The following is a 9,938-nucleotide window of genomic DNA, read 5'->3' on the forward strand; positions in this document are numbered from 1 at the left end:
AAATATATATATATATATATATATATATAAACTCAGAAAACAAGAAAATGGGCATTTAGATCAAAAAACATGTGTATGACTAAAAATATATGTTCATTATAAGAGAACTTCACATACAAACAATACATATTAAAAATACATAACATTGTCTAAAAACAGAGTAAAAACACAAGCACTAAAGTCAGAATATAAATATATATAACCCAAACCACAGTCACATTTGTTACCGTATACCAAAAGAAGAGGAGTAAAGTAGTAAAAGCCTCAGTAAGTAATGCAAAAGAACCCAGGACACCCGACGTATATTTCACGTTATCAACAACTTTGTCAGGGTTGGTGATAAAATGGAATCCCTGACCCTTTATAACTTATTACTTCAGTTAGAACACACCTTACAGAAAATAAAGTTCAAGCAACCAAATCCCCTCCTAACCATTCAATACAGGCATAAGATACAAATAACTAGTGGCAAGCAACCAATGTAATACTGATCCAACAGTGTTGCCCACCCACCTGCTGTTGTAATAAAGACATGCTAAGGCTGACAAGGTGACTGGATGCCATCCCCAATACTGGAGCGTGAGGGATTCAGGAGGAAGGACATGTCTGCATCTACTGCGGCTGCACCCCCATCCACAATTTCAGCGTTTATAAACTGGGTATCACTGGAATCCTACTGGCCCACAAAGTACATATGGTCCTGCAAAAAACAAAGCCCTATATGACTGGGTGGTGACCCTGGGGGGCAGTATGATGGAGGTAGTATTGACTGTTAGATACGTCAGGGGTATGATGAGAGTTAGGATAAGGGTAGGATGTCACCTGGCTAAGTGGTGTGAACCCCAAAAATCCCTTCTGTGTTCTGCACAATATAGCTGTTCCATTACACAAAGCCCGGGAATGAGACTTCTGAAGGTCAGGATTTTAGTAAACAACTTTTAACTTTACTGATCTCCGGAGGAAGTTCACTACATATACTTATACAATACAATACATATGTACATATACTTTGGATGTAACTTGACACAGCCTTGGTGATACAAATTTAGAGTCAGGAAAAGCCAAATCTTGTCCCTGTCTCTTGAAGATGATGCGACTTAGACAGGACTAGTGACAGTGTAGCCTACTTATAGGAGGTATGCCTGACATTAGATATAAGTAGGCTCAGACTTGTAGCTCCCTCAGGAACAGAGGAATGAGACAGTTGCTGAGACTGCACTAGAGCAAGATTAAGACCCACCTTCTCTTCCAGGCTAGGGGGGTGGAGTTGGGGCTGGCTCCTGCATTCATTGGCCAGGAGACCAACGTGTTAGTAGTTTCTCCATGGGACAAGTGAAAAATCTAGAAAGGAATATAACCAATGTGTAAAGCACAGTTATCTAGGCCTACAGCACCTGAAATACTGTCCATCAAATCTTATATTCATTACAGCCACCCGACCAAGGTTGGCATACAAGAGTTTTGACTCTTTGTAAGCAAGAAAAGAACTTTGAAAATGGGCCAGTCCTTAAGGGGTTAATATAATATGCCTCATATAGATTTATGCATTAAAAGAAGTATCATTGTTTTTAAGCTTTCGAGTTCATTTTCATGGTTTTGAATGGTGCTTGTAGTGCCCTAGTGTGACCACAAGATGCCAATGTTGACAAATGTTTTTACTTTGTAATGTCATGTGTACGGTGTCCATATTACGACATCATCAGGCGTCAGCCAAATAGCCATCATTCCTCCTCCATCATCCTCAACATCCGTCCTCCATCAGCTTTATTCAGTGAGTGAATAAATGTGCTGACTATGGAGAATGTAGTGAAGGTATGTGATTGAAGTATGCTATGAATAATGTTTGAAATTCAATAGAAGAAGGGTTAATAACAATTGGTCTCATATGGAGTGAGATATGAGTGCACAATATTTCATTCTATATCAAATTATAGAAAGATAATTGGAGATTTTCCTATCCTTGGTGACGGAAAATATAGATTTTAAGAAAGACAGGAGGCTTCGCATTATAGTGCATTTCTTTCTTTACTGCGGGAAATATAGCAGCAACATTAAAACGTTTTTTCAATAGTTAACAAGAAAAACTTTGAGGTACACAATGTACAGGTGTTAATCATAGGTAAGTACAACCTAGCATGCTGTATCTAGTAGTAACCAATGAGCATACAGCCCAGGTAATATAAACCCTGAACTGACACAACTAACCCTCTTTCTTTGATGAGCCACCTTAAAAAAAATAACCTTCATATGAATAAAAAATATATGCTAAAGTCTATGCAACTGGAACAACTTGAAGACTGAAATTCTTCTGAAAGGAGAAGCTTCCGGCAAAAAAGGAAAAGTTAATTCATCTGTGAATCTGAAGAAAAACTTGAAAAAGGAACGAGAAGATGATCCAAAAGGAACAGAATTACCCCAGTTAGGTCCACATGTCCTGGCGATAAGTAGGCTGAAACAAAATACAAATTGTTAATGGGTGGGAAAAACGGGAGGGATAATGCTCGCCTCCTGTCTTTCATAAAATCTATATTTTCCGTCACCTAGGATAGGAAAATCTCCAATTTTATGACAAGACAGGAGGCCTCGCATTATAGTGCATGTTCAAAGCTTAAGATATGTTTACTACAATGTCTCACATCTAAATAATAAATAATCAGCTATACTTAAAAATCTAAAACAGAGACATAGAAACATGGTGCTCAGGTCTGAAATAGAAAGATTTAAATTTGATTCAGATGACCAGTTGGCTGCTTTAAGGAGGTCTGATAGTGATCCCCAAGATTGAATGAATTTAGTGGAAACAGCGCTTCTGGTGGAATGTGCCCCAAATCTTGATATATCAATATTAGACATGGCCATGACTGATTTAATCCATCTGGCTAAGGTAGAGGAAGAAACAGGCAAGTGTGATTTGCAATAAGAAATAAGAAGTTGAGAATGAGAAGAATGGCGGATAGATTTTGTCTTGTTCTAATAAGCGAGTAGACAGCGGACAACACAGAGTTTATCATTGTGAGGGAAGCCGGATAGAACACCTGGTGAATATTGGTTTTGGTTCTTCTATGAACCAAAAAGGACACCCCTTGAGGAGAGAACTGTCTATGAGAAATATCTAGAGCCTTGACATCCGAAATCCTTTTAATCGAGATGAGGCAAGGTAAGGTGGTAAGTTTTAAAGAGAAGAGTTTTAAAGGACAATGAATCATTATCCTCCCAACTCGTAAAAAGATCAAGAAGAAGATTAACATCCCAAGTAGATTGATATCTAGGAGTTGGGGATCGTCTAAAACGAATCCCTTTAAGTAATTTGCAAACCAAAGGATGTTTACCGATGGAAATGGAATTAACGGGAGTATGATAAAAGTAAATAGCTGAACGGTAGAGATTTATAGTACGATAAGCTTTACCCGCATCGAAGGCATCTGAAAGATAATTCAGAATGTGTGGGATAGGTGCAGATAAGGGATCCAATTCCCGTTGTATGCACCAATCAGCCCAAAGTTTCCAGGCTGATCTGTAAGCAACCCTGGTACCTGGGGCCCAGGCATCCGAAAGAATTTCTCTAGTTGTATGAGAAAATTCTGTCTCTGTGGGAGTTGTCCTGAAATTAACCATGCCACCAAAGGAAGTTGATGGGATAATACTAGAGGATGAGAGTTCCCTAGTGGATCTAGCAGGAGATTCTGGAAGATGGGAAGAACCCTCGGGAAATCGATCAGCATACCCAAAATCTGTGGGAACCATGGTTGAGAAGGCCACCATGGAGTTATCAGAACTACAGTTGCTTTCTGCATAGCAACCTGGACCAGAAATCTGGGAATTAGATTGAAAGTCATAGTGTTTTCTGTGGCCAAATTTGAATGAAGATGTCCGTCCCTGCTGATTCCGGATCCGGACGCTAACTGAAGAACCGTGGGAGCTGACGGTTGAGTCTGGATGCAAACAGGTCCAGATACAAAGGACCCCAAATCTGTTGTATTTGTTGGAAAACACTATGATCCAACATCCAGTCGCTGGAGTCTTTCAAGTAACGTGAATTCCAGTCTGCTATGGTGTTGGAGAGGCCTGGAAGATATTCGGCCTTGAGAGTAATGTCCCTGTCCAAGCAGAAGTGCCATAGGTCCTTGGCTATGTTGGACAACATAGAGGATTGTGTTCCTCCTAGGCGATTGATATATTGAACCGCCGAAATATTGTCCATACTAAGTAAGACACATTGTTGAAACTTGTCCTTCGCGAAACTCTTCAGAGCAAAGAAACCCGCTAAGAGTTCTAAACAGTTGATGTGATATTGGGACTCTAAGGATGACCATTTGCCCCCAGTGGAGAGAGGACCACAACGAGCTCCCCAACCAAGGAGACTCGCATCTGACTCCAAAATCAAGTCTGGAAAGGAATTGAAAATTGCTTTCCCGTTCCATTCTTGTATGTGTTGAAGCCACCATAAGAGTTCCTCTCTGGCTTCTGAAGAAAGAGGAACCTCGTCCGAATACCCAAGACCTTCTCTTAGATGTTGGATTTTCAGTCACTGCAATGCCCGATAATGTAATGGGGCTGGGAATATAGCTTGAATGGATGCGGAAAGAAGTCCCACGATACGTGCTATGGAACGAAGAGAAATGAGATCCTTGTTGAGAAGTGACCGAATTTCTTTGCGGACAGTCTTCAATTTCTTCATGGGAAGACTCAATAAAGCTGATCGGGTATTGATCAGAAATCCCAAAAATTCTAGTTCTTGAGAAGGAATAAGGATTGACTTGTCTAAATTGATTAGAAATCCTAATTCGGTCAGGAGTGAAAGCGTCCACTCCATGTGGGAAAAAGCTTGGTTGACTGAATTGGCCATAATAAGGATGTCGTCCAAATAAATTATGAGACGAATCCCCCTTGATCGTAAAAGAGCCACCACTGGTTTCATTAGCTTGGTGAAACACCAAGGGGCCGAAGAGAGTCCGATTTTTTTTTTATAGTGTAAGCTAGCAAGGGACAATAGGAAATAAACAATATAGAAAATATATATATTCACAATACACTGTAATAAGTAAGGAATAGAATGGATACTTATCTGAAGTGTTGCAGCAAAGAAAGAGGGTTAGTTGTGTCAGTTCAGGGTTTATATTACCTGGGCTGTATGCTCATTGGTTACTACTAGATACAGCATGCTAGGTTGTACTTACCTATGATTAACACCTGTACATTGTGTACCTCAAAGTTTTTCTTGTTAACTATTGAAAAAACGTTTTAATGTTGCTGCTATATTTCCCGCAGTAAAGAAAGAAATGCACTATAATGCGAAGCCTCCTGTCTTGTCATAAAATTACATATTGGCATGTAAATACATATATTTCAATGCTAATATGAAAGATTGGTGGAGCACATGATTTCAAATGTTATTTAGAATTATTAAAGATTCTAGGGGTATTTTATTTTATTCTAGTTATTTTTAAGAAATTTCAGGTTACATTATGGGTAGTTTAATACATGAATGAATTTTGAGTTAATTATACACTTACATAATATGGGTTCAATTATTAATTGTTCTTTGTTTTACATATTCATATGGGAATGTAGGACTATACACCAAGTAATATACACAAATTCATATGTGTGTTTGTGAATGTCTTGTGGTTGTTGTATACACAAACAAATCTTCATGTTACTGAATTCCTATAGAGGTAAAAATGTGGGGAATTATTTTATTAATCAATTTTTTAATTGAGTACATTATGTCTTTATTGAATGGTATTATACAACACAGAGCTACCTACAGATATATTGTGGTGTTTCCCAACAACAAAAAACACAAGCAGGGGGATGCAGAGCTCCCATCGCTAGTTCTAGCTCACAAGTGACAATTTTGAAAAAGTCTGGTATTGGGAATGTATTAAATCACTATGACAACTAATGGTACGAACAGGTGACATTCACACACCAATATAAGGTTTATTTTTATTTATACGCATTTTATGGTATCATTTGGGATAATAAAAAAAATTGGGTAATAAAGATTATTTTAAAAGTCTACATTTATTAATAAATAACATGATGGAATACATGAGTAATTAATAAATAAAGTTTAAAGTTATATTTAATAAAGTAATTATTCATATGAAATAAAGATTAGAATGTTATGAGATATGTTTAACCCCTTGGGGACGGAGGGTTTTTACAGGCACTGAGCAGTCATTCGGCGATTGGACAGCATGGAGGAAGGAGTTAACTGGCACTGCTTTACTTTCACTTTAGACGCGTCGTTCCACTTTGAACGCCGTGTCTAAAGGGTTAATAGTGCACGGCACCACGGTCAATGCCGCGCTATTAGCCACGGTTCCCGACCCGCTATTACGCTGGGCCACGGCGTGGCCTAGCGTTGTAGACAGGAAGCGGGCTGAGGGCGTATAGGTACGCCCTCCGTCCCTAAGGAGTTAAATAATTATATGACTTGAATGACATAAAAGAATAACTTATTTTTTAAGTTAAGACATGTTTACCATTATACTATTGTATTATTGATATTATATTTAAAATTCACAGTCAGATGTATGGTTAAAGGATACCTCTCATCAAATAAACTTTTGATATATTTTAGATTAATGAATGTTGAATAACTTTCCAATAGCATGTTAATGAAAAATATGCTTCTTTCTATTGTATTTTTCCCGATCAGTCCTGTCAGCAAGCATTTCTGACTCATGCTGGAGTCCTAAACACTCAGAGCTGCCAGCCTGCTTTGTTCACAGCCAAACAGGCTGTGAACAAAGCAGGCTGGCAGCTCTGAGTGTTCTCCTTTGTGAACAAAGCAGACTGGCAGCTCGTAGTGTTTAGGACTCCAGCATGAGTCTGAAATGCTTGCTGCCAGGACTGGTAGGGAGACCCCTAGTGGTCATTTCTTCAAAGTGGAAAATGAAATAGAAAGAAGCATATTTTTTTAATAACATGCAATTGTAAAGTTATTCTGCATACATTAATCTATAATATATCAAAAGGTTTTTTTTGATGAGAGGTACCCTTTAAAATAAGGTTAAAGGTAATTCAAGGTTCTTATAGTATAATATTATGAATAGTCATAGTATAATGTAATGTTTAGAATATTTCTCATAGTAATGATCATATTCATAGTAATAATAATATATTTAAAGGTATATATGATATGAAATGATGGGGTATATTGTGATTAATATATTATAGGAATAGTTACCAATATTTTGGGTATAGATTAGGGAAAAGAAGATTTTTGGATTATTTTTTTACTATTTACAAGTCAAGCAAGGATTCCAAAGAGACTGATATTGATATGAGAAGGTATCCAAGTAAGGCTGGGTTCACACTACGTTTTCTCCCATACGGGAGCGCATACGGCAGGGGGGAGCTAAAAGCTTGCGCTCCCGTATGTCACCGTATGCGCTCCCGTATGTCATTCATTTCAATGAGCCGGCCGGAGTGAAACGTTCGGTCCGGTCGGCTCATTTTTGCGCCGTATGCGCTTTTACAACCGGACCTAAAACTGTGGTCAACCACGGTTTTAGGTCCGGTTGTAAAAGCGCATACGGCGCAAAAATGAGCCGACCGGACCGAACGTTTCACTCCGGCCGGCTCATTGAAATGAATGACATACGGGAGCGCATACGGTTACATACGGGAGCGCGAGCTTTTAGCTCCCCCCTGCCGTATGCGCTCCCATATGGGGGAAAACGTAGTGTGAACCCAGCCTAAAACAGAAGAAGAACAAAGATAAGTTTTTGGACTATTTGTTATTTCTATTTGGATTGTTATGACATCATTACTGAGATCTATTGTTCAAAAGATGACATCCAAGGAAGATGTGAAAATATCAGCTTTTTTATTTTTCGTTTATTCATTGACTAATTGATTATTGATGGACAGTGACAACAGCTGAAGAGGATCGCTGCTGAAACTGTCTACAGACAGAACTCACTTGCTGTGAAATCTAAACTATGAGGATCAAGTCACAAAAGGATGGTGCTGAACTGTGTCCCGGTAACAAATGGGGAGATTTATCAAAACCGGTGCAGAGGAAGAGTGCTGTAGTTGCCCATAGCAACCAATCAGATTGCTTCTTTCATTTTCCACAGGCCTCTTTAGAGGCCTGTGGAAAATGAAAGAAGCGATCTGATTGGTTGCTATGGGCAACTGCACCACTCTTCCTCTGCACAGGTTTTGATAAATCTCCCCCAAAGACTTTATAAGTTATGTCTACAGATGAATAAGAGTCTGAGGTAACCAATGAAAAAGGTTTTACCTGTATTAAAGAAATGTAAGGAGGACTTGCTGGGATTTCTAGTTCTACAGATGACTAATGGAAAAGGTTGGGTAAAGATTACCGCCTGTGTCAAGTTACTGAGTGAGACACCTGACCATCAGGAGCTGTCACAACGAAGGAGTAAAAGAAAAAGCTGTTGATCCAGCAAAGAAGCTAAAAGAGTTAAAGTTAACCTTTGCAGTGCTGATACAGAGTCTGCGTGGAAGTGACTTATCATCAAGGGATGTTAAAGGGGTACTCCGGTGAAAACCTTTTTTTCTTTTAAATCAACTGGTGCCAGAAAGTTAAACATATTTGTAAATTACTTCTATTAAAAAAAAAAAATCTTAATCCTTCCAGTACTTATTAGCTGCTGAATGCTACAGAGGAAATTCCTTTCTTTTTGGAACACTGATGACATCACGAGCACAGTGCTCTCTGCTGACATCTCTGTCCATTTTAGCAACCATGCATAGCAGATGTATGCTAAGGGCAGCATGGTGGCTCAGTGGTTAGCACTGCTGCCTTGCAGTGCTGGGGCCTTGGGTTCAAATCCCACTAAGGACAACAATAAATAAAGAGTTATTACTATTATTATTATAATGACGTCAGCAAAGAGCACTGTGCTCGTGATGTCATCAGAGAGAATTCCAAAAAGAAAAGAATTTCCTCTGTAGTATTCAACAGCTAATAAGTACAGGAAGGATTAAGATTTTTTGATAGAAGTAATTTACAAATCTGTTTAACTTTCTGGCACCAGTTGATGTAAAAGAAAAAAGGTTTTCACCGGAGTACCCCTTTAACTCTTGGCTGTCCAGGACTGAATTGAATGTTTCTATTTCAAACCACTTCAAAGATCCAATTGACAAAAAGATGATCTTAGGAATTGGAACAGAGAAAGTAAAAATTATTATAATCAAATAACAATGACTTATTATTTTTCAAGTTTTTCTAGTGCAAGGACTTTTATGGACTATGGGGGACATGTATCATTGCCTTTAGACTACTTTTCATGTCTACAGATGAATTGCGCTTTTGTTTTGCATTTGAGCTGCGTTTTTTTGGGTGGATGCTGACTGTTGAGACCCAAATAGCTCCGAGCAGGCTATAACTACCCCTCCCCCTTATTACAATAATTCATTAAATAATAACTGACACAACAACAATTTAACTTTTCCGTGGGTGGGAATTGGCCACAGCTTTATTTATAAAATTACTTATATAAATAACAATTTAACTGTAACAAAGACACCGATTGGCTTCTTACCAACCCGAGAGGTGCTGCCACACTGTCCTGTGTGGAGGTCTACCCCGGGTTGACCCCGCTTTCACCGTCTTCTTACCGCCAAGCTGTGACTTACAATAAACAAAGATACAAAAAGGGAGGGAGGGAGGGCAAAACTCCGGGTCCTGGGCAGATTGAGGGGGGAAGGGAGGCACCACAGCTATAAATACCCAGGGGAGGGCCTCTGAAAGCCCGGGAAACTATTAAACCCCTGATTGGTGCACTCCTTCCCCCCCCACCCATGGGACATACCACTGTAGCCACTGGCAAGTTTTACAGGCGGGGGAGGGGGCTAAAAAACCTTGCCTGTACATTTCTTCACCCCTTAACTGCTCACCAGTCAGGGGGCAAGCTAGTTATGCACAGCTTGCCCCTCCAGACTGTTGAGACCCA

Source organism: Hyla sarda, chromosome 4, assembly GCF_029499605.1.
Source record: "Hyla sarda isolate aHylSar1 chromosome 4, aHylSar1.hap1, whole genome shotgun sequence".
NCBI lineage: Eukaryota > Metazoa > Chordata > Amphibia > Anura > Hylidae > Hyla > Hyla sarda.